Here is a 25,875-nt window from a genome sequence, read left to right as displayed (position 1 = left end):
TCAGAGTGCAGAGGGAAGGTTCCAATCCTGCTGCGTGCAGCACACGCCAGTGAGGTCTTTTCCACGTCGCGCTGCCAGGCCTGCCACCGGGGTTCTCCGGGGTCATTTGGGCAGAGTAAGGCAGCAACGCCAGGCATATGGCAGAGGGAAAGACACATGAATTTTTCAAAGCCTCAGTGGCCTAGCACAGGGAAGAAACATGGAGAGACGAGTGGGATTACACACCTGTGATCCTAGCACCTAGCACTTTGGAGGCTGATGCAGGAGAATCACAGTTCAAGACCAGTCTATGCTGCACCGGGAGAGCCTTTCTCATAAATAAATAAATAAATAAATAAATAAATAAATAAATAAATAAATGGAAGAAAAGAGGAGATGATGTTTGAGTCCAGCAGTGAGTTAGCTATAATAGACACTTGGCGTGTTGCCAACATAACGTAAGTGCCCTGTTGACGTCAACCCTCTCGCTTCCTTCTAGACCTGAGATTCCAGGGTCCACATTCAGAGATCAACAAACTCTCACTCTCCTGTTCCACTGACCTTTGATTCGCGTGCTAATAAATGCCTGTGTACCCTGTCCCCAGGCCATCTCCCATAGAGCTACAGGACAAACTAGGCCACAAGCCAGCGTAGGCTGGGGATTTCCAGGGCTGGGACCTCTGCTCTTAGAACTTTCACGGAAAGGGCTGGGAATTGACCCACTCCACCCACAGAAGGTCAATATCCAGCCAGGCTGAGCTTCTAGAAACCTGTCCTTGTGGTAGACTGGCCCTCCTCCTCCTCTTCTTTCCCTGACCTACTAAGGGGCTGATGTTGAAAGCCACAGAGACCAGCTGCCCCTAGGACAGTGACAGGCTCGACCCTCGGCTGGGACTATCTTGCCCTGGCCATCCACTGTCACCTCTCAGGCCACTTGTCTCCCACAAACACTGGGCACCCGCCGACTCCTACCCACCACCCACTGCCCAGCTTAGAAAGGCCTCCTGCTGCGCCCTTCATTGTTGACAGAGACAATTTTAAGTCACCTTGAGGGTTAGCATCTTTCCTTTTCAACTCCCAATAAAGAAGAGGAGCTGGGCATATTGGTGCATGCCTTTAATCCCAGCACTCCGGAGGCAGAGGCCAGCAGATCTCTGTGAGTTCGTGGCCAGCCTGGTCTACAGAGTGAGTTCCGAGGGCAGCCAGAGCTATGCAGAGAAACCCTGGGGTAGGGGGAGTGTCCAGGAAATAAATACCTGTTGTGCTGTGCTGTTCTGAGTTTCCTGTTTGGAGCACATTCAAACCTGCTGGCATTCTCCCAAGCAGCAGGCACCTTGGGCACCGTGCTGGGGGCGCCACGCACTTCACCTCCCCAGCCTGAGAATTTGAGAGCAGGGCCATTGTGTTCATTTTATCGATGAGCACTCTGTTGGTGAGTCCCGGGACCCCACACTAGAGCATTTTCTAACCTGCCATAGCTTCTCCAAAGACCTAGCCTGGGTCTGTTTATCTCTTTCCCTCTTTGTTGCCCTCACTCAAAGGGTCACTATTGGTGGCAACACTGCCACTTTCCTGGGGGCACTCTAATGCCTCCTTTCTGTTCTCCTTCCTCCCGATCAGGGTCCTTACCACCCACCCATCTTCACCCCAGCCAGGGAAGTCCCGCTCTTCACACTCCCCTGCAGCAAGGGGAAGAGAATCAAACTGCTTTGACCATATGGCGAATGAGTGTGATTTGGTCCCGGCTCCCGTTCCTGCCTCTCCTGAGCCTCCCTTCCCTCAGTCATCCACTCTGGTCACACTGGCCTCCTCTTCTTCCCTCCAGCCTTGTCCTAACCTGGACTCCTGTCACTTTTTCTCATCTTGTCACTCTGTATGCTATTTTATGTTCTTCGTCGCGTGCGTATCTTACTCTCTAGTCTACTGTTGGGTGTTTTGTTGTTGTTGTTGTTTGTTTGTTTCATGTCTTCGCTGACCACTGTTAAATGTCCTGGGATACTCTGGCCCCATTTCTCATGGCACCCTTCTTCCTGGGACAACTCACCAACAGCAGGTGCTCACTAGTAACCCAGTGGGGGAACAAAGCAACCACGCTGAGGAGACTCAAGTAAAAAGCTGAAAGCCTCAGAGAAGAGGGGAGCGGGGCAGTCAGTCTGACCTGCAGTGGGAAAGAGCCCCGCTGAGCAGCTGTGGGAGAAGGCACCTAAGACCTGGTGCATGAAGGAGACAGCCAAGGGTTGTCTAAGGAAGGATACAGAAAGAAATGTTGGGGCCTGGAGATGTAGCCCAGTTGATAGTATCTACCTAGCATGTACAAAAGTCTGGGTTCAATCCCCAGCTCCAAACAAAACCTGTAGTGATACCAGTAACCCAGCCCTGGGGAAGGAGGATCAAAAGTTCAAGGTTAACAACAGCTACCTAATGAGGTTGAAGCCGGTTTAGGATGCCTGTAACCCTGCCTTTGGAAAAGTTAGTTCTGGGGCCTGGAGAGATAGCCTGGTGGTTAAGAGCTCTGGCTGCTCTCCTAGAGGACCCAGGTTTGAGCCTCAGCACCTGTACAACAGCTCAAACTGTCTTAGCTCCAGTCCTAGGAGAACTAATGCCTGTTCTGGTGTTCTGGGCAGCAGGCACACTTACAGGGCATAGGCACACATGCAGGCAAAACCATGTGTAAAATAATAAAAATAATTTAAAGAAAAGAGACGCTTTTCTGTAGTGGTGATTAGTTTTTAATACCACTCCATCGGGGGTTCTGCCTTGGCTCAAAATGAGCAAACACTTAAGCATCTAGAAAGGAGAGGATATGGGAAACGAAGGGAAGAAAATGTGGGCTCACAGGAAAGAGGTGGCCTGAGTTTGATCTTGGACACACGGGCTCTAGGGACTCTCGAGGTTGATTACAGAAGAAAACCAAAGGAAAGAGAGGAAGAGAAGGAGAGGGAGGGGGCAGCATCCGCAGTTGTTAGCCAGATAACCCAGCTACCATGAAAAGGGAGTGGCCATTGGTAGACACCTTCATGGGGAAGGTAGTCTAAGGTAAGGCCGCCAGTCACAGCAGGCACCCCGACTTCAGAGAGGCCTGAGTATAGAAACGGGGAGGGTGATGGGTGAAGATTCTCTAGCCCCCCCCCCCCCAGCCCCAAAGCCTGTGCCTGTCTGGGCTTCTCCCTCTGAGGTTTCTGTCCCTAAGGACACTCACTGCTCGGTACCTCCAGCTAAATGGCACCCTGCCTGTTTCTCTCGGGTATCAGCTTTACTTGGTTACATGGTGAGAGGCGGTGCTTTTATGAAACAAACATGGGTTTTATTTTGCAATATATGCAAACTACATGTGGGTTTTGAGATGGAATATGAGTCTTCGGTACATTTTACACTGCAGCCATGGCTATAAACACCCCGAAGGGTATTTACTCCCGCTCTCATTCGGAGCTGTCACTAACAACGATAGTAGAGTGGGTGTGTGCATGGGTTGGTTATGAAGCTGCAGCACCAGAATCTCTGAACTCAATTCCCTCACCTATCTATAATATTGGCCCGATAGGAGCTTCATAGAACCACCGAGCGCATACATTTCAATGGCTTAGAACAATGCCTTGCTCCAGGTCCCAGGCTTTTTGTGGTTGTTTGCTTGCTTGTTTGGTTGGTTGGTTTTGTTCTAGTGGGTATATTGAGAAGACAGATACCAATCTTAGCTCCAATTACCTTTAATGACCTTGTCTCCCAACAAGAGCTTTGGTGACACTGGGGAAGAAGGACAGTGATCTGGCTGGTGGATGTGACCGGGACACATCCAGAGATGGAGCTGGAGGAACGACGGAACGTTAACTCTGCCTTCGGCCACAGGTGGCTTGCCTGGTGGGGGTGTGGAATGCTCTTCCTGGATATTTACCATCACCATTTCCTCTTTTGCTCCCAAACTCTATCTATCCTGAGACCTGGGGCTCTGACTAAGGGGAAGTGAGGTAGATGCCTTTGGCCTGAACTTTCGGGAGGCATTTGATGTCAATGGTGCTGACAAGCACTCAGTATTAAGTTTAGCTGTTACTTCCTCCAAGAAACTCCTTGACTCTCACCCACCTAAGTTTTACTGGATGCTCCTCACATCCTATCAAATGCCACTGTAACCACCTGTTTTCCATCGGCTGTCGCCCTGCCCGTGAACTCCTAAACACAGCACACATGTCCTCATCCTTTTGATTCCCATGGAGCCTTCCATATGCTCAGCAGAGAGAAAATACCCAATAAGGTTTTATGGGTTTAAAAAATGCAGTAAATTATTCTTGAGGTGAGCTCAAGAACTTGGGGGCGGGGTGCTAAACTATCCCAGTGGGCCGAGACTAGGAAGGACATGGGGCAGAGGAAGAGGACAGAGTCGATGGAGTACTTGGAATGTCTTGTGGTTAAAAGACCTTAGGGATGGATATACCTAGAAGGAAAACACTGTGTTCTCCCTGAAAAGATCACTCAGTCATTCCTTCACCTATGCAGCATCTTGTCCTGAGTACCTGCTGGTACCGGATGCTCTGCCAGAGTAAAGAGAAGGATGAATGCATATGTTCCTACTCCAGGCCGCCCTGTTTCTGCTTCTCTCCATGTTGACGATGGTCATTTAGGCACAGGCCTAAACATGCCTGATCCCGGTACACTGTAGAGTCACAGAGATCTCAGACATTAGGACAGCTTGTAGCAATCCAAGCAACTTCAGGAACAGAGTTTAAGGACAGCTGCAGTAAGGTGTGACAGAAACAGGCCCTATATGCTCCAGCAGGTCAAGCGCGCTACGGTTCCTTAGGTGGCCTATATTACACATCCTCTTGTTTCTGGATCCCTAGCCCTTGCTCCCTCCATTCTGTCAGTCCTCGTAGATCCCCCAAATGGCCAAAAGATAATCTCTACACTGAAAAGGCTACTTTAACTAGGAGAGACATTTGCAGGCGGTGGATAGAGCAGAGCAGTTGCCTAGATTTGAACCACAGGTCCAGCAGTCACGGTGAGAGGTTATTATTGAACCACCCCGTCTTACCCCACTGTTAACTAAATGGCCTGACATACGCAAGGACTCTATACACCCACAGTGGGCCTCGACAAATACTAACATGTACACACAGCTTTATAAAGTTTCTTCCTGTAGCTAGAATGCTTCAGCATCTCCTTTCTTAAAACGGTATTTTTGAAAGCTATCCATTTGTCAGGTACCTACCCTACTTGTTAGTTATTTGTCAAGCATCAGGTGACTTCCTATTTAGTCACCGGAGACTCGCGCTCTGCGGTGGAGACAGGTGACTTTGGGAAGGCAACACCGTCAGCTAGGGAAACTGAAAGTGCTAACTGAAAAGTAGGACCAGGGTTAGGCTGGGAGCCCTAAAAAGGAGTTTGGGAGATGACAGCAAAAGCAACCCAGAAAGAAAGAAGAGGCTGAGCAAACCGTGGGTGAGGGGCATGTGCCACACTGCAGGTCTCGTGCTGGGACTCGGAGTCAGTGTGAGAGGAGGCATCACAGATAAACCTGGGCCAGCTTCAAGGGGTCTTTCATTGAAAATACTGCCTATTTTTATTTTGAAGGTCCCAGAGAGATACTCTTTGACAGCAGATTGGGAGAAGATGGGCAAGGCTTCAAACGCGATCAGTCTGGAGGTCACTGCGATACCCAAACGAATTACTGGCTGGGTTGAGCCAGTGACCCAGGAGTGGGATCGAGAGATATTTTAGTGGCATGAAAAGCAGAAACAGCAAGTAGGGATGAGAGAAAGGGAGGCACCCAGGGGAAAAAGGTCACCGAAGGCTGGGGGTTGAAACAGCACAAATCAGGAACAGCGACCTCAGAACAGATGGCTCTGGAAGATGTGAAGGCGATCTGGGTCATACTTGTTGGATGTGAATGAAGGTGACCATGATCTCTGACATCCTTAACCACGGTGACCATAAGTGGTTGAGCAATTTTTTTTATCGCCATCTCCTTGGGGCAATAGGTGGAGAACTGGTCAGGACCAGCTGGCAGCCAGCCACCGTCTTAGGAGCTTTTCACATCCACCTCCTCAGCTCCCATCCTGGGAACGCCTCACCTCTGTCCACTCCCAACAGCCACTTGCCCCAGCGGGATTCCAGAGACAAGGAGGTACTCCCCAACCTGACTCAGGCGATCTGAGCATGCTCATTCCGGCAAGCAGAGGCCGCAAGCAAGTCTTTCTCTGGGAAGACAAACTGGTTCTTACTGCCTTCACCTTAGGCAAAGCCTCAACCTCTGGCTGCCGTGAGCAGCTCCTTCCCAGGAAGAAAAATGACCTTCCATTGCAGAAGAGCGCGTGACACCTCCCTGGTCAGAGCGTGAACTCCCTGAGAGCCAAAACTGGGTCACACTGGTCCTCATTTCCCTCTTGGCCCTTGCACCTGCTTAGCGCAAGGAAGTTCAGACAGATTTCAATGATTTTGTCTTTGATTTCCCTCAGCTAGGAACCTTTCTACCATGGACACAGTATATTCTTAAAAACCCAGTGGGAGTGGATGGAGAGGTGGCCCAGTGGGTGAGGGGCTTGTTGCACAAGCATGCGGACCTGAGTTTGAATCCCCAACACCACATAGATAGCCAGGCATGGGCAGTGTACATCAGCCACTCCAGTGGAGACAGGGGGATCCTTGGAACTCACGCCCCAGCTAGTTTCGGTCAAATTAGTAAATTCTGGGTTCAATGTGAGAACTGCTTCAAAAAAAAAAAGAACAAAAGAAAACAAAAACAAACTAATGTAAAGAGAAACTGAAAAGACACTAAACATTCAATTGTGACCTCAAGACACACATACCTATATGCACACACATGCGCATACACACATACACAAGCAGTTCAATAGAAGATAAGGCAAGAGTATTTCTGGAGTTCAAGGCCAGTCAGGGCTACATAGCATGAATCTGGTTTTTGTTTTGTTTTGTTTTGTTTTAAAAGAAAAGAAAAAAGGGAACCATGCTGGGTCAAGGACCAATACTTCGCACTCCTTCTTTTTCTCCACTGTTCTATTCCACCACATGATGCAGCAAATAAGAGTCCCAGGACTAGATTCCCAAACCATGCCTAACACAGTCTAGTGGTGAGAGGCTGGAGTGTGAGAAGCAGAGCAAGCAGAAGCACAGCAAGACATCAAGGCAGCTCCAGGGGTCTTCTCTTTCCCTGGGGTCACACACACTGTCCCAGGGAGCCTGGGTGGAAAAGATACCAAGGTCTGTCCACTGATACACAGGTGCTTGCCACCAAAACAAGCCAGCTCCCAGCAAGCCAACTTCCTCCCCTCTCATCTTCCCTTCTGTTGGGTCTCTCACAGCCCTCTCTGGCCAGGACACGGCAGACAGATACAGCTGCTTCTCATCCTATCCCCAACCATTGGGATACAGCAGGAACTATTGCTCTGGGTCCTAGTAACCTTGACCCATCATGACCTTTACAGACCCATGCCCTATATAAGATGCGGAATATCAGATGCCCAAGTGGTCTCCCTTCCTCCATGCTCCAGCAGCGGCTGGATCCCTCACTTGGTATCAGCTCAGCCTGGCTTTCATTTAGAACAGCCTTTGACCTTCCAGGGGAGCAGTCAGTCGTGCAAGGTCCCCACTTGGAGAACAATCAATTTAGACTTCAGTAATTTGGGAGACCTGGGGAGATTTTCCTAAATGAGATCCCTGCTCCCGGCACATGCTCTCAGTTGCCTAGCAACTGGAGGAAGCGATCTGGAAGTCTGGAACTTACACCAGAGCCCCCTGTGAGGTGATGAGCTCGGTGTGGTCCACCTAGGGGGAAAGGCACTGTAGCTGATAATTACCAGGGGTGACAACCATAATCCCAGACCTGCTATTATTGTGTTTACAGAGGCGCAATTGCTACAGAAGCTCACGCCACTGGCAGTTCCCAGGCCCTCACCCTTCCCGCCCAGTGCTGACTAAGGGAGTAAAATAGCCTCAGGCCGTTCCCAGGAAAGGAGGCTACAGCCTCATAGGGCCCTAGGGTGCTCTGATACCGGTTTGACCACTTAATCTGCTTCCCAGAGTTGTGAGTGGCCCCCAAGCAGGAAGAGTAGAGAGAATGTGTGTGAGGCTCAGGGTGAGCACCCTTGGATTGGGTGGGAGCATCCATGGCAGGTGGCCAGCACCGGAGAGGATGCCCAGGATACAGGAGAGTTGCCCTTCCTGAGGGCAGTGGTCCACCCTTCACCATCCTTCTGAATAGCCTGCATAAGGCCAAGTTAAGGGAGAGGGAGATGGAGAGACAATGTAGAAGGTGAGCGACCTCCCTTCTGGGCTCCAGGTGTCACATGTGATGGGATAAAGAAAAACAAGAAATTCAAATCTCCCATGTCATGAAGCCAGCGAAGTGGGAGGACCAAAGTCTATAAAGCCAGCCACTTGCTTTTCTTTCTTGGGAACTCCTTTGTTTATGAGTTGCCAACCTAAGCTTCAGAGGTTTAGAAAAAAAAGCACCCAGACTCCCAGCAAATTGTCTCAGAGAATACATCACCCTTCCCCACAGCCATCCAGCTCTGCCGTCTGTCTCCATCCTTCGTGCCCTAGGTCTGAATCCTGAATTTAGCAACAATATCCTCATGTGTGTTGTCCTCCTCGCCCCCTCCCACCACCACCTCCTCTTTGGTTTCTCTCGGTGAGGAAAAGAGGAGATTATCATGGAGTTCACCTGGAAGTCAAGACCTTGAGGCCCAACTATGCAAATGCCTGGACCCACAGGCTGCTAAATCTTGCCATTAAACCTGGCCTAATTGAGCGTTCCCATTGTACGATGAAGAAACTGAGGCCAAAAGGTCCGGGAAGACAACAGACTCGCGATAACAATGCTGGCTAGAGGTAAAAGAGAAATCAGAGTAAAGACTTCCTGACTTCTATTCAATTAGTCTTTCTAGCCTCCCAGACTACGCTGATTCTACTTGCACTTGGAGTTCAACACAGGAGCACGCACGTGCTAGCAGACACACACCTAGCCTTGTTAGGAACCGAACACTTTAACCTTCCAAGGATTTTCCTACAAGGTTCCCATCTTATCCTCTAAGCATTGTTTTCAGATAATTGAAGTCGATAAGACTACTCCAGTTCTGTAGTTTGGGAAACAGGCCACAGTGACTTGCCTCAAGCCATAGCAAATGTGTCCAAACTTTCAAGACTTGCTTCTTCTTCCTCTTCTTCTTCCTCCTCCATTCCTTCCTCCTCCCCCTTCTCCTCATCTGCCCTTTTGAGATAGGACTGTACTTTAGCATGGTTGTTGCTCTGAAACCTGGGATCCTTCAGCCTCAAATACTGGAATATAAGCCTGCATCACCCCGATTCTCCTGGCTGCTTACCAGTCCCCCTTCTACCGTACTCCATGCTTCTATACATTGGCACTGTTGCTCAGAAGCACCCAGAAAACCAAATGACACTATTCCTGGGTCTTCTTCCAGAGAAGAGGCCTGCCCACCAACCACCGTCTTTATTCCTGAGCTAACTCCAGTCCTCATGCAGGTCGCTACTTCAGGACATCATTTCCCCCTTGGTTCTTTCTTGTCTTCTCTTTCTCTTTTTACCACTCCTTCCCACTTCTCGAGGCTCTGAAAAGAAGAGCAGTTTTGCCTCTGTGCCTTCCCTCCTGCAGGAGCCATGTCAGCAGACAGCCTGCTCAGCTGCTCAGCGTTCCTGGATGCCACTGTTGTCTGCGGCCGGCAGGAGCCTCCAGTAACTTTAACAACTGCTGGGTGGTATTGTTCATCAGGAACCTGGCTCAGTGGACCCCCAAACCTACCTTACCTCTCTGCTATGGGCAGGGTTTCCTTTAGACTCTGACATTGGGACCAAGCAGTGGTTTAAGGGACTGATAAGAGGGTGGCTGTACTGTACCCTAGGTCTGAGCTGAACCGGGGATTTGCATTTCAAGTACCCAGCTCGTGCAGATGCAACTGGCCCAGGTGCCACACTCTGAGAACCACCATAGAGTGAGGGACACAAATCACCCTCACTGATGACCACAGGATGGAGCCTGGAGGTGGGAGGAAGAGTTGGAAAGGGGAGGAGGAATTCAGGGAGTTTGACGAAGCTGGCCCAACACCTGTGATGGCTTGCAGGCAGTGGAGGCATGTGTGACTACTAGCGTGCTCATCTGGAAACGACTATGCCAGCTTTGGTACTGCAGCTTAGCGACGACATCCCCCGGCAACTTAGCTTTTGGTTCTCTCACTGCCGACCTCCTTCTCCCCTCCCCTTTCAGGGGCTCCCCTGGAGAGAAAGTCCCCATATATTTGGCTCACTCCACTTGTGCATAGCTGTCTAGGGACTGGGGAACTGAGGCCCCTACGGCCATCGGTGTGAGCTAAGAGCAGAACAAAGGGTCTCCCAGGCATCTGACCACAAGGCCCCTGAAGGCAGGAGTGTGACCAGTGACTCACTGGACATGTGAGGCCTCCTGCCTCCAGCTACCACCAAAAAGAGAAGAAGGCAGGAGATGGGGTCGGAGAGGTAGAAGAGCAAACGCTGAAGCCAGGCTGGGCTGTCACTATGTAACAACCTCCCTTTTTCCCTCTGAAAAGGGCCCAGCCCAATTAGGCGTTCCCGAGAGGACAGCAATCAATTCCTTGAGGTAGAACAAGGTATCTCTGGGAGGAGGGGCCCCACCTGGGGGGGGGCAGGAAAGCAATGCACCTTGGCCCCAATCTCCCCACTCTGTGATTGTCTTGGGGTGATGGAGGCTGCTGAGGAAAGAGAAGCCCCTGGCACCCCAGCTCACTGTTAAGCATGTTGGGTAGTAACAGAGGCCTCACAGCTCCTAAAAGCCAGGAAAGCTCACCCACCCCTCCCGAGTATTTTTGAAGCTTCCCAGGAGCCTGTGGGCAAAAAGTACCCACAACCTAACCACACCTGCAGGCTGAGGAGGTATATAGTATCTTAGCTGAGAGAAAGCTGGGCAGAGTCTCTGCTCCCCAAATCCTTGTTCTAACCCCTGTAATAAGACTAGAAACCGGACTCGGTATTCTTTGGGTTTGGAGCATAAGGTATTTGGACAGGGGCTGTAAAGAACTCTGGGACTGCTCTCTGCAGCAAAAGAATTCTGTGAGGTTGGTGGGAAAGGAATGGGGACAGAAAGAGACCGTGGGAACTTATCATCACCACAGCCTGCTTGTGGAGGTGCCTCCTGCCAGTGTGCTGGAGGAGCATCTCAGACTTGTCACCCTTGGCCTCTGTGAGCAACACGTTTGGCCTCCTCCCTGCCTCCACATCCTCCACACCCTTGCTTCTTCCCGCCTCCCACCTGCCAGGCATGTCGCAAGACTCTATTGACCAATGTTTACAGAATGCTCCAAAGAATGATCGGGTTGCCAAATCCCTGAGTCATCTGGCCTAGTCACCCTTGGCTCCTGGTCTGGCTTTCTCACCAGAGCGGAGCTCGTGTTCGACAACATTGCTCACCAAGCCTCACCAGCCAGGAGGCCGAGCCATTCTGCAAAAACAGTGAGGAGGGAAAGAAAGACGCCTTTCGCGAGTGCCTGCTTCTGATACAGGCAGGACTGCACCCAACCAAGTATCACAAAACACAGTTGTGGGGAGCACTCGCTTTTCAGCTGATGGAGGAGAAGAAGCAGGAAGGGTCGATGGGCTTGGCCCAAAGTTAGAACTAGTGATGGAATCAAGAGTAGAAACTGGTTCTTTTCAGCCAAGTTTCTTCCAAAGCAGAACCTGGAACGAAAGCTCCTGGGCAAGGAATACCTTTGAGGGTGTGATGCTCGGACAGAGGGACACCCAGGGCAGACACTGCTGAGATCCTACAGAGCCATCTGAGCAAACGTATTTTTAAGTTTAACATTGTGTGTGTGTGTGAGAGAGAGAGAGACAGAGAGACAGAGAGAGACAGAGAGAGAGAGAGAGAGAGAGAGAGAGAGAGAGAGAGAGAGAGAGAACAAGTGAAGAGGCCAGGTGTGTCAAATCTTTAGAACTGAAGTTATAGGCATTTGGGGGATGCCCAGCTTGTTACATGGGAGCTGGGATTTAAACTCTGATGCTCATGATTACACAGCAAGACCTCTTAAGTATTGAGTCATCTCTCCAGTCCCATCCGAGAAAAAAAAAATTGCAGTGTATCTCAAAATGATGCTCTACCAGGGGAAAGGGGGAGAGGATTCGTCCATGTGCTCTGGCCCCAGGTCATGTTCACAAGGCACAACCCCTTTGTACTTCACGGTTCACACACAGGGGTAGGACTCCTCCACAGAACTGGGCACCACAGCAGAGCTAATCAGAAGTGCCACAAAAGGGCTGAACACTGGACACGTGTCCCACCGCACCATCTGGTATGCTGAGGGCCTCACATGAGGTCACTAGGGCACTCCAGGGGAAGTGAAAAGTGAATCACAGCCCATGCCGTCTGTGCCTTCATGTCACAGCTATTTGTCGCAAGCTGTACTAATACCAGCTTAAGAGCCAATGAGGAGAGCTCATTGCTCACAGGGAGCTTACACTCTACTGGGGACAAGAGGACTCGGACAATCAGCAGCTAAACAAACCAGCAAGCACCTGTGCCGTAGCAGGCTCTTGGCTAAACACCGAGAAAGCCCAGAAGAAAATGCTTCCCTGTTGGCAAGTCTAAGGATGGAAGCACCACAATCCGATCAAAGAAAGTAGCAGCAGTGACTGGGGCCTGCCCACATTCCTCTGGAGGACACAGAAGGGACACCTACCTCCAGGCTGGGGGGCAGAGGGCATCAGCAAAGGACGCCTGGGAAACATGAGACACGGCCTCTGTGAAAGGCCTTATGGCAAGAACCAGGCACAGATGAGAGTGTTCTAGAAAGAGAGGTGGCACAGGTTAGAGCCCAGAATTCTCTGGAAAATGACAACTTCAGTATTCCCAGTTGACTACAAGGTACTACCTACAGACGCTGGGTGGTTTTAAAAAATGCAGTGGAAGCTAGGCATGGTGGCACACACCTGTAACCCCAGCTCTTGAGAGCTAGAGGCAGGAGGGTCAGGAGCTTAAGGTCATCTGCAGCCACATAGTGAATTGGAGGCCAGTCTGGGCTATAGGAGACACTGTTTTTAAAAAGGAGGGAGGGAGGAAGGGAGGGAGGGAAGAAAGAAAGAAAGAAAGGAAGGAAGGAAGGAAGGAAGGAAGGAAGGAAGGAAGGAAAGAAAGAAAGAAAGAAAGAAAGAAAGAAAGAAAGAAAGAAAGAAAGAAAGAAAGCCAAAAGAAAAGCAGGTGCAGACAAGACACAAAGGCTTGGGTGCCTGCTACTGGAGAGCTTGGATCCAGTTTGGAATTTCAAGCTGAGCCTCATTTAAGTCTGACTCCAACTCGCTCTTAAATATCTCAAGCACGGATGAACTGTCAAACTCTCTAGGACAAAAGCTGGCAAGTGGGGCTACAAAGGAAGGCTCAGAGACGTAGGAATAGCCCAGAATGGCTGGACCAGAGCAGCATGGGTCACATGTCAGTAACTCCACTCTCAAAGCTTGATGGGACATGAGGCCTCACCCTTGGTCACTCTACCTCATGCACTAGGCATGAGTTCCTCCATCTATCCCGTCTCTTCAGCTCCCAGCTCAGCCCTCCCCTCTACAGCCTTGGCTGTATGGTAGTGCTCTATGGATCACCTCCTAAGTGTCAGGACCCCCGGGACCCTTGGGTTCAGGTGAGGTGCCTCTGGCCCTCCTTTGGCTTGTGACTAATACCCGCCAGGGCTTTCCAGCTGAACCCCATCAGCAAGAACTAATACCAGGACAGCAACTGGCAGCTGGCTGCCTCTCTCACAGAAGCCTGTCACATCCATCATCCAGGCAGGAGAAGAGCTTCCTGCAGCTCACAACTGCATCCTGCAATTCCCCTGCAGAGCCCTTGTCAAACTGAGCCCCTGGCTTCTGCTCATTCTTCACAGACTCCTGAGATGATCTGCGTGCAGTCAAGAGCAACCCCCCCCACACACACACACACAACGGTCTACTACTCTCAAATTCAGAGTAAAATAAAATCCAGCTCCGATTTTTCTTGTACCTGAGATGACCCACGCCACACTGCACAGGTCCACAGAGGTAGCTCTTGGCACCTTGCCCTATAGCCAGTACCCAAATACAAGACTCACTCAAACCCTGGTATTTGAATTTCTTCTTTGAACTATTCCCACCTCGTCAAAATCCCCTGGTCCTAGATCTCAGGGAATTTGGGGTGTGCCCTTTATGGTGACATTGTTTTGTTCTTCACATCAGACTATGAGCCAGGGGATCCCAAAATTATGCCTCAAAACTAGACCAAGGACTCTAAGGAAAACATAAGCTAAAAGCAGGCGCGTGGCTAAGGAAACATGACACATTCTCTAAATCCTGCCACACTCCAGTCCTTCCACAGCCAAAAGAATGATGACACAAAGAACATTATGAGCCGAATAGGGTCCCAAGCTGTGGGAGAGAGACACAATTCCAGGACACACACAGACATAAATCAAAGAGCCCCACCATCCCCAGGACGTCTGAAACTGCCTCCTGAGCAGGAAAGCCAATCAGAATCCTTCAGAAGGATTGGGGCATTCACCATCCTGCAGTCACCCCCACCCTCACCCCTCAGCTCTGTCGTTGGCTCATGTCCTGACAATCCCTAGGGACAACTAGGGGAGGGAGGTGCTCAGCACAGTTCCAGGGGAGAAAACTTGGGGTTCATCGGGACTCCTTTCTTGCAGTCAAAGAGCAAAGGACCCAGAGCTGACTGCTTGCGACCTCATGGTATTCCACAGCAGCCAGGACAAACAGCCACCAACGCCATCCCGAGGCTCCTGCTAGGAGCCTACAAAGCACATCTGTCTTCATCAGTATAGACCCTTCAAAGAACTCATCTCATTTTAAAAGAAAACAAAAATAGGTAACCCTCCCCGTTTCTTGGAGCTCAGTGGCAGACTGTCTGATCCACTTCATTACCCCCTCCTTCAGGGGCCCATTCATTTCCACCTCATTTTCCTCCTGATTCTTTTGTTTTGCTTTTTTTAAGACAAGGTGGCATATAGCCCAGATTGGTGTCCAAATTGCCCCAGAGCTGAGCATGACTTTGAATTTCTAACCTGCCTGCCCTCACCTCTCAAGTACCAGAGTTATATTCAGGAGCCACCACACCCAGAATTCCTCCTGGTTTTCTTTTCTCTATCCCAGCCTTTGCCGACAGGGTGAGCTCAGTCTAACTCAGAGTTTCTTCTGGTGGACGGATCTCAATTTATGGTTTCTCTTATTTTTTCTACCCCTCCCCTAAAGATCAAAGCAGCCAGCCAACTGCTAGTGATCTCTGACTGCCATGTCAAAAGAAAGAATCCTTAAGAACAGTGGAATGGGGAGGCAGCTCTCTGGGCTCTGGTGGAGCAGTCGGTGGAATAGTAGACAGGAATCCTCATTCGGCTCTGAAACCTTCCTGCCTCACTTTATTCCCTGCCCTGCGCTAGCGGCCTCTACAAAGATCTTCGAGTCCATTATTCATATCTTTGAATCGCCCATGGTATCTAGCATAGCAACAATACAAAGTATACACTCACCAAATCGTAGATGTAAGGAATCGTTGGGAAGGTCAGAGCTATTCGTCGCGTGCTGGATCACCAGTGTGTTTCAAAAACTGCAGAATCTTGAAGGAAGACTGGGCCATTAGTTCATGCCCCACCCATCATTGGACTCTTGCATTTCCAACAGAGCTCCTTCCTTCACTGGAAGGGAGGCCAAGCCCCACAGTTCTGCTCACACTGCTCCTAATTCCAACCAGACCACTGTCCACGCCTCCATTCTGGCCTCTGACAGTGAGGAAGCAACCTAAAATAAAAATAAGACAAAAAGATCCTAAAGGCTGTGGATTTAGCTCAGGGGTGAAACACTTATCTAGTGTGCCCAATGTTCCGGGTTCAACCCCCGGCAACACACATGCTCACACACACACACAGTCCCTCAAAACTTAACCCCTTCCCCAGCTCGCAGAAGTGTTACTAAAGCTCCTCAAATGGCACAGGGGAAGGGATCAAGGACAAGCTTCTGTCTCCAGCCTTCAAGTGTTCAGGTGAGACAAGAAGGCAGGAACGGAGCAGCAGGATAACCTTGAACTAGATTTTACACAAGTCCTTCTGAAACAGGGATCAAACACCTCTGAGGCTTTCGAGAAATAAGAGGCTGCTAATGGAGTCAGAACACTGGCTGGGAAATTCTTCCTCACTGGCATATTGTATAAAGGGAGAAGCAAAGATACTTTATGCGAGAGAATCATCGCGAACAAATCTCTTTGGCTCTGTAACCAAGCACTTTGGGGACTGGACCACTGAGCTAGAAGCATCAGAGATAGCACTTTTATCACTGTATTACTGGGTCCTGCAAACATTTATTTATTTCCAGAAAGGCTGTGTTTTCTTAGTTACTGAGGGAGAGTTGAGGGTGAAACCGAACAAAAGCTCAGGCCTAGCCTCCCCAAAGTCCTGGACCCACAGTATCAAAAATTAAGATATGAAAATGAAATAAGTGAGGGGAAGGGTCCCAAACAGGCATGGTGATCATGGTTGCCATGACAGGCTGAGAGAGCTCTTCATCCCCTGTAAGCTCTATGTGAGGTAGTACAGAGTCTCTAAGGGCAGATGTGTGGGCTCCTCAGGAAATGTCAGGGGCATTTCCATCACCTGAAGCATAGTTCTAGGACTGAGAGCTTTGGCTTATGCTTTTTTCTCTCTTTAAGCAAAAAAGGAAAGGCCCATATTAAAAATATAAGTGGGGCCCATGAGATGGCTCAGTGGGTATGGATACCTGCCACAAATTCTGAAAACATAAATTCAATCCCCAAGACTCACACGATGGAGGAGACAACCAACCTCTCTGCTCTCATCTCGCATGTGTGCCATATGGCAGGAGTGCCCACACACCTAGGTAAATATATTGGTTTCTTTTCTTTTTTTTTTTTTAACATTTATTTATTTATTATGTACACAATATTCTGTCTGTGTGTGTGCCTGCAGGCCAGAAGAGGGCACCAGACCCCATTACAGATGGTTGTGAGCCACCATGTGGTTGCTGGGAATTGAACTCAGGACCTTTGGAAGAGCAGGCAATGCTCTTAACCTCTGAGCCATCTCTCCAGCCCCCCTCTTAACATTTATTTATTTATTATGTACACAATATTCTGTCTGTGTGTGTGCCTGCAGGCCAGAAGAGGGCACCAGACCCCATTACAGATGGTTGTGAGCCACCATGTGGTTGCTGGGAATTGAACTCAGGACCTTTGGAAGAGCAGGCAATGCTCTTAACCACTGAGCCATCTCTCCAGCCCCAATATATTGGTTTCTTAAAGCATTTATTTTTATTTTATGTGAATGAAAGACATGTATGTATGTGTACTGGATCATGCCTGATGCCCAAGCAGGTCAGAAGAGGGCTTCAGATCCCTTGGAGATATAGTTACAGACAGTTGTGAGCTGCTATGTGGGTGCTGGGAATTGAAACAGGGTCCTCTGGAAGAGCAGCCACTGTTCTCAACTGCTCAGACAGCCCTCCAGCCTCTGTAATATTGTTTTTAATGTAAATACTTTCATAAATTGCAAGATACACTGCTCATGTAAACCTCTACCTCCTCCAGGCTCAAGCTCCTCCAGGGGCCCACTTATTCCCACCTCATTTTCCTCCTGACTCCTTTGTGGGCTCTTTCTTTTTCTTCCTTCCTTCCTTCCTTCCTTCCTTCCTTTCCTCCTTTTACTCTTTCCTTCCTTCTTTCTTTCTTTTTCTTTCTTCCTTTCTTTTTGATACAGGATGTCTCTACATAGCCCTGGCTATCCCAGACCTCAGAATATAGACCAGGCTGGTGTCACACTCAGAGATCAGTCTGCCTCTGCCCACTGAGCACTGGGATTAAATGCTTCACCTAGTATTTGCTTTTTGTTAGTTGGATTTTATTTGTTTGTTTTTCAAGACAGGGTTTTTGTTTGTTTGTTAGTGTGGGGTGTGTATGTGTGTGTGTGTGTGTGTGTAGCCTTGGCTATCCTAGAACTAGCTCTGTAGATGAGGCTGGCCTCAAACTCACAGAGATCAGCCTCTGCCTCCCAAAAGTGCTGGGATTAAAGGAGTGTGCCACTACCATTTAGCTTTATTTTTATTTTTAAAGACAGAGTGGCATATAGCCCAGGCTGGCCTACAAATTGCCATGGAGAGGACGGCTTTGAATTTCTGACCTACCTTCCTTCACCGCTCTTGTGCTTTATGTCTGTGTTGTACTGAGTATGTCTGTGTGTGTCCTGGAACAGCTTCTCTCCACACCACAACTCGGGACACTCTTAGGCCCAAAATGTTCTCCGTGCCTCCGTTCTGTTAGCTATAGAAGGACCCTAGTATGATTCCAAGGATTCAGAGTCAGCCACACTCCCGTCACCTCATCTGCTCGTAGTCTATGGTTTCCTTAAGGCTTCTAGTCTAGTTCTGAGGCATGATTTGGGGAGCCCTCCCTCGGGTCCTGGCAGATGGCAGCAGAACCTTGGTTCTGGGATGGCCTTGGGCTTAGCTTTCCATAACGAAAAAAGAAAGACGTTAAAACAATAAAATGCCCTCCCAACAGATTCCACCTTCTTTGGTGGCCACTTCCTTCCTTCCCTCCTTTTTCCTTCCCTTCCTGCAGGAGCTACCCTGCCCCACCTTCCTTCCTGGAGAGGGGGACCTGCCCTTTCCTCTTATGCAGCAAGTGCCAAAGGATGAACAATGTGGGGTGTGTGTGTGTGTGTGTGTCCAGAAGAGACAGATGGGGTGCAAAACAAAGCAAGAAGCGAGAAGCAGGAATGGAGTAACAAATATTTAGCCCTAAGAGTGTGTGTGTCTCGAGTGTCTGGCAGGTTTCCAGTAGTTACCTTTTCTTGAGTTTCTAAGCAAAGAGACTAGTGATGACCACAAGAGCCACAGAATCCCATAGCACCACTCACAGAACCCAAATAACGTGATTTTAGAGTTGCAAGAGGAAAAAAGTGGGCGATGCAAAGGAGAGTCAACCTAGGTGGTCATTTGCAATCTTTCTGTCCCACGGGGCCCTGAGAAAAAGTAAGGAAAAGCGGGAAGAGGCAGCGGGAGAGATGTCAAGAGTTTCTGGAAGCCTTGCAAGGCTGAGGATAGAAAGAAGGTTCGATAAAGGGGGCAGGACCACAGAAAAGGTAAAGTGGAGTTGAGAAACATAAAGAGCCGGAGCAGTCGCCCTCACAACGACTGTGCAAAGCTACCAAAGAGACAGACTGGGGGAGGGGCCAGATGGAGTCCTGGTTAAGACGGCTTTGGAGGGAAGGCCAAACTTGAGGTGGCAAGCACAAAAGACAGCACTCCAGGAGGCAGCTGAGAGGGGTGGGAAGAAGGGAGCGAAGAAGACGGCAGGAGGCACAGGAATCAAAGGGTCTGCTAGGGAAGGGGGGTACCAAGAAAGGCGCTCAGGAAGGCCTTCTTTGTCTGGCGAGGGCGGCGGCGGGGCAGCACGTGCAGCTGGGAGCGCCCGCGAGAGGCTCGCCGCGCGGGGGGCGGCCCCGGCGATCAGCGGGAACCTCTTGCCCGCGGGGCCCGCGCTCCAGAAGGGGCGCATTGTTACGCCCTCGGCCGCAGCAGATTGCCGCTGTCCTGCAATACCCTCGCACCCTGGCAGCGCGCCACTGGCACGGCCCGGGGGTTGGAAATAACTGCGCCGTTCCCATGGCGACCAGGCAGCGACCGCCCCCGCCCCGCCCGCCGCGCACCGCCGGCCCCTCGCCGCGGCCGCCTCCCCCTCCGCCCGAGCGCTCCGGTAACCCTGGCAACGGCGGCTGCGGCTCAAACTCCGACCGCGGCCGGCCCCGCCCCCCGCCCGCCCGCCTGCGGCGCCTGGCCTGCCTGGGCCTGCGCTTCGGCTGGGCCGCACCAGGGCCCGCCGCGGGCGCCGGCGCAGGAAGCCTCCCCTCCCCCTCTGCCCGGCCAGGAAAGCAGAAGCAGGAGGAAGTCCCACGCAAGGCAGGTCCCTGTGCAGCCTCCTGACCTCCAGGCGCTTCCCGGGGGTCCCCCGCCCTTCCTCCTGGGATGGGAAGGAGACCTTGGCTCGGGATCCTGGTCCTGCGAGGCCAGATGAAAGGGACTAAGGGGAAATGCCGCCCAATGCTGGAGCGCAGGGCCAAAGCAAGTATTGCCCTTGGGATTTGGGATCTTCCTGCATTCGTCGGAACGCGGGCCTCCAGTCCTTGTCTGGGCACTGGGTGGGTGGTCCCAAGTTCCTGCTTCTCCCTGCTAAGATGTTCTCAACCCTAAGGTTTTGACCAGTTTTGACCCTTGCGTGTTTTGAATATAGGAGTTTTGTGGACCCCATGGTCTCATGCTACCAAGGTATGGGTCAGGATTAAGGTCAGTGTCGGGGGCATACCCTCGCTTCCAAGGAGCAGAATATACTGACATTTGGAATGTGAGCTCCTGTAGGTCAGATGGCCTAACACTTGGACGTTTCTAAACTAAATTAATGTTTACCTTAGGGAATAGATACAACTAAATCTACAGTGTCTCGTTTGTCCTCGAACTATAATAAAATGTCAACACTTTGCATTTGTAATATTCTTCAAAAATAATTCATTGCTGGATGGTGATGGTGCTTGCCTTTAATCCCAGCACTCGGGATGCAGAGGCAGGCGGATCTCTATTGTGAGTTCGCAGACAGCCTGGTCTACAGAGAGTTCCAGGACAGCCAAGGCTACATTGAGAAACCCTGGCTTGAAAAAGCAAACTAAAACACACACACAAAATTTTCTCGTCATTCCAAATGTATAGTTTTTGTTGTTGTTGATTGGTTTTGCTTTTTACTTCAGACCACAAAATACCAGGGCAGGAGGAAAGGACCCAGGAAGAGGCACAAGATAAACACTTCAGGTGCGGTCATAGTGGAAAGACTTGGTCTTTTCCAGGTTTGGAGCCCTGTGGTCCTTTTAAGAAGATAGGGCAGAGAGATCCTGGCATGATGGAAAGACTTGGAAAGTAGAGTCAGAGGACTCTGGCCTGAGATCTGGGCCTCGTTTCCTCATCTGAAGCTGTAATGATAGCAGAAACAATGGATGGGACAGTCTTCAAGCCATAGGATACACAGCGTGAATACTTTAGTTATTGAGGCGTCTGCCAATTGTTTACAAGTCAAGATTCACGGACTGTACTTGTGAAATGGACGGGGGAGGGGGGTTGATCTGAGGGTTCTACCTGCCTATGGATCCCCTTTCCTACCGCCGTGGACTGAATTGTCTATCCAACCCATTCATATGTCAAAGACCTAGCGTCCCACGTGACTATACCTGGAGTCTGTAGGATATAAAAGATTAAATGAGGTCGTGAGGGTGGGGCCCTAATCTAACAGAACTGTGTTCTTACCAGAGAGCGCTCTGCCAAGGAGAACAGAAGAAACCAACTGTGAGCATGAAGGGCTTGTCGGGGAACTCCATTCTCATGCTGGACTCCCAGCGCCCAGAACTGTGAGAGAACACGTTCTGTGTGTACTGCTCTGTGAAGGCAGCCAGAGCAGCTAAGACAAATACGGCTTCCCTTCAAGCCTTTTAAGCGCCCCTCCCTACCACCTCCACCACCTGGCGTTGTGCTCAGCACGTCCACTGTTGTCTCATTTTTAATTCATAACCGTGAGAGCTGGAATTGGCGAGATTTATTTTTAAATGACAAAGTTAAGACTAAGAAAGATTAAATGACTGAGAGTCAGCCCCAAGGAGCAAATGGGGACCTGGGTCACCCCAAACAACAGCCGGGCAGTCCCAAGTCAGTGCCAGATTCTGAGGGTTTCTTTCTAGATGAATGTGGTTTAGATGTAGGGAGGGCACAGCCAGGTCAAGAAAAGAAACATGGGAGCAAATCGTTACAGAAGTGTTTTCTGGGGTTGATTGATTCAGTCTAGGAGGAGGAAGCAGGGAAATGTCTTTGGAGGGAGCCATGAGTACTGCTGGAATTGGGGTGCAGTGGGGGAAGGGCGGATAAAGCCCAGATGCCTTCGGAGAGAGCCTCTTCATCTCCCTGCTAGAGACTCTGCTGGCCTCCCTTGAGCTCTGGTCACAGGGGAGAATCAAGCTTAGAGAGCAAGGCAGAGTCCTGAAGGAACTCAAGTCCCTAAGGAAGCAATAGGAAACTCTTCAATTAGGCTCATATTCACACGTCTATAGTAAATTGCCTTTGTTTGTCAGACCTGGGGTCTCACAAGGGTGAGTTTATTACGGCTCTAACCATTTGCAAGTAAGTGAGAATGTGCCTTAATTAAAAGGTAAAAAGTGCACACCTCTGGCTGATGGGGTCTTACCCCTTGGTCAGTAGTTTCACAGAATCCCCGGCTCCAGAGGCAGACTTTCTGAACCGCTTACATGACCATCCCTCACAATAGGAATGCAGATAATGACCTTCATTAATGAAGGAACAAACATCTGTCCCCTTTCGTGAGCCGTGAGCCGCAGTACAAGCCCTTACAGTTAGAGTCGGGTGGGAAGATTCTCCTGTCTTCTGTTTTCTTTGTGGGTTCGATTTGCATACTTGTGTTTATCACAACTTTAATCCACTCTGCTTTTCAAGGATTTATCCTGTCGCAAGGCTCAAATACTCTCTCTAGGGGAGGGACTGTAGGTTAGGAGAGAAATGGACCCAGCAGGGGTGTTTGTACTTTAGAGACCCTCCCCCAGAAACTGAGTTCCCCAGGCCTGCCCACCTCCCCAGGGTACTCATTCTGAGCACCCGGCCAACAGCCAATTTAAGGTCTGGCTCAGGGATTTGAGCTTCTCCCTGCCTGGCACTGACTGAACGCTACCACCTCTACCTCACTGGAGACCTCATTAGGACTTGAACTCTGGTCTTTGTTCCTTCCCAGCGGGTTCTTTTCAGAGGGAAAGGTGGAAAGAGGAGGGGTCAGGTAAGCCCAAGGCTCCCCGAGCAGCAGGAGTCCAACAGCCTCTGAGATCCGGAAAGCGAGTAAACAAGCAATTACTGGAGAGAGCCTAAAGCTGCAACCAGAGAAGCAGCTTAACTAATTCGATTCTACTCCCTGCCGGAGAGGACCGAGCCTTCCTCAAACCCTCCTCCTACCCAGCTTCGGAGGGCTAATTCCACCAGCCTCCGTCAGCCTTTCAAGTGAAATTCCATCCCGGGCACTAGCAGGGTCCCGGTTGTAAGACAGACCTTTACCAAGCCTGAATTCTCGGCTTGGCCGCTGTCACCGCTGCTCTTTGTTATAAGGAGACAGAATACAGTGCCGGCACGCTCCCTCTTCCCAGAGCCTATGTCCTTTGGGTCTCTCTGCTAGAGAGGAGTGCAGGAAGAAGGGGGTGACTCAGAACCTGCAGTGGGAACCCAGCTGGGCTGCAGGAACCCCCACATTCCTCCCGGTTAGCTCGGAGCAGCCTTCTGCTACTAGACTAGACCTCAGTTTGTTCACTTCCGCTGCTTCTGCTGACATCAGTGCAGATCTTGTCACAGAAAGGCCTCTGCCTTGATGAGACAGGGTTCTTGCCCGTGCTACCTTCAGAGACTTGATATTTTAGTAGCGTTTCAGGAGAGGTAAGGGATTTCCAGACACTAAAACATGTCCGTGAATAACAACAAAACAAGACATACAGTAGGTCCCGCTGCTGCTTTTGGCCCCAATAATTTCTTACCTGGATTTTTTTTTCTTAAAAAAAAAGTCTCAAGGCCCTCAAAATGACTCCAATCCTGAGAAATACAGTTGGTCCCCAAAACCCACATGGTGGAAGAGAAGGACTCCCGTTGACCTCCCCATCCATACACGGCAGACCCACATCCACACATGTCTAGATACTTAGCCTTGGCAGGTGCCAAACCTGATCCTCCTGCCTCTGCCTCCCTGGATTACTGACCAGCCTCCAACTGCCCCTGTCTGCCTTTGCCATCGCTCCTCCCTCCCTCCCTGTGCTAACTCCCATTTCAGGTAGTGTTAAACCCAGGTGTGTGTCCAACAGTTTCTTCAAAGCCTCCCTTGACTCCCAGGGCCACTTCTGTTTTAGGCAAGCATCCCGCTGTCTTTTAAGATGAAACCCGTGCTCCCCGTCTGGCACACCTAGTCTTTGGTAGTCTGATCGTTCTTATTAACCTGTGAGTCCCTGCTCCACCCCCCATCGTACACTGTGCAGAACTCCGCTACCACTCTCCTGGCCTTGGGACTTTGTACGCGCAGCTTTTATCAGTCTGCAATGATTTCCCTATACTCCTAACTTAGCTATTCCATCTGGAAATCAGTATAAAAACGATCCCTCCCTTCTTTAGCACTCTCTCTAGGTTAAGCATCTCTCATCAGAATTCCTGTATCATTATAGTATTCAACCTGAATTGTAATAATCAATTTTCCCATCCTTTCCCCTGTCTAGACATGGAGCTCCTTACTCATCTTTGTATCCAGTCCCTGCATAGACTAGGTAGTGATGGTTGGAGGGGAGGCTGCCCAGCAGACAGAGGACTCATAGAGGATATGGGATGCCAGAGACTGATAATATCACCAAATTACTTTGTAGGATGAGTAACCCCTTAGTTATTAGTTAGAGCTGGAGGAGGGGAGTGTTGAGGCAGAAGGGAAAACAGACTGACTTGAGTGTTTATAGTCAAGTGTGGTGACAGTCGAAACTGGAAGGTGGGCATGGGAAGGAGCTACACTGTAGCAGTGAGGCTGTAAGTTTCACAAGCGCTCAGATGTGTTCTCCAGTGGAATGGCAGGGGGAGGGGAGCTTTGTTGTAACCCTGGTACTAGAAGGAGTGTGAGTAGAAGGAGGCAAAATTCAGAAGGCCCTGGATGCACACAGTAGGACTGGGAGAGGAGGTATCTGTTTGGTTTTGGAAATAGCTTCAGCTAATGACAACAGCGAGCAAACAGACTGCAGGAATTTTGAGCTCTAGGTTTCATTCTGTCTCTGGGTGGGCTAAGCATATGCAGACCGACAAGTTAACACCTCACCTTAGTTTTTTAAAAGCTGGGACCGAAGTCTAGTAGTGATGATGGTTTGTGAACCATTGTCATAAATTAACAGAAAGTGATCCCACCACCAAGGGGACCTATTCCTTCTCTTCTGGTTTTTGCCCTATGCTCTGGAGGGCGTGGCTATTTCTCCACCGGCGCGGGACTTTTCTCTCACTTGCTCTGCAGTTCAGCCTGTTACCTTTTCCTGCTTCTCACATTCCCCCTGTTTTCTGACTCTGAGCTTATTTTAGTCTTGCTTCTCTTGAAATCACCACAGACATCTGTCTCTCTTGCCTTCCCCATCCGTCCACGCCACTCTCTCCTCCTCCTCCTCCCCTCTCCAGACTCTCCTTCCAGTTGCCTTAACCGACCTAAAACTGCTTGGCTCCCTTTCCTCTCGGTATCCGGAGCCTCTTTGTTGGACAAGCCTCAACCTGTTTCCAGCCTCGACTAATCCTTCGTAACACTGAGAAAGACCGATGAGGTCAGACTTGGTGGGGAGGGAAAGGAAGAGAAAAGTTCATTCCTAGCAGGCTTTCCAAATGGGAATAGCTACAAGCGTGTGCGTGCTCATGTGTGGGCAAAGTGTACATATGTGTGTTTCCTGCAGGCAAGAAAACCAAACCCCGCCTTCTTCATGGAACATAACGTTCGTTCCAATGTCTTTAACTCCTGATGCGTACAGACAGGAATGGTGCATCAGAAATCTCTCTCTTCGGGCATGGTAGCTGGTGGCACTAGGGCTCCCGGAAACCATCCCTTTATTTTCCAGAGGCCCAAGTAATTCGTTACCTTGCCAACTGGTGTGTTGGAGTGCAAACTGCAAGGGTCTTCGTCGACTGGGAGTGAGGAGGAGACTGTAGACTGAAACTAACAAGGTCCCTGGAGTAATCTATTAGTGTCTCTGATGTTTTACAGAAGGCGGTTATTCCTCCTGTTAAGACAAATATTTAGGGGAATATATACATATATGCATG

The 25,875-nt window shown here is 50.1% G+C and overlaps 1 long non-coding RNA gene across 2 annotated transcripts in view; it reads right to left on the bottom strand.

Moving 5' to 3' along the window:
- Nucleotides 1–19,568, bottom strand: part of LOC126497250 (uncharacterized) — an 82,851-nt gene extending 63,283 nt beyond the window's left edge. For both annotated transcript variants that reach the window (XR_007590552.1, XR_007590551.1), the window contains exons 1-2: nt 19,368–19,568; nt 15,495–15,762 (exon numbers count right to left, since the gene is read on the bottom strand). This is a non-coding gene — a long non-coding RNA (uncharacterized lncRNA). The remainder of the gene's footprint in view (nt 1–15,494; nt 15,763–19,367) is intronic.
- Nucleotides 19,569–25,875: the final 6,307 nt, after the last annotated feature.

This window comes from Alexandromys fortis, unplaced genomic scaffold (genome assembly GCF_014885135.2).
Source record: "Alexandromys fortis isolate MF-2015 unplaced genomic scaffold, M_Fortis_MF-2015_v1.1 scaffold_21, whole genome shotgun sequence".
Taxonomy (NCBI): Eukaryota; Metazoa; Chordata; class Mammalia; order Rodentia; family Cricetidae; genus Alexandromys; species Alexandromys fortis.
The sequence above is the reverse complement of the archived record's forward strand: the minus strand, read 5'-3'. Positions and strand labels throughout refer to the sequence as shown.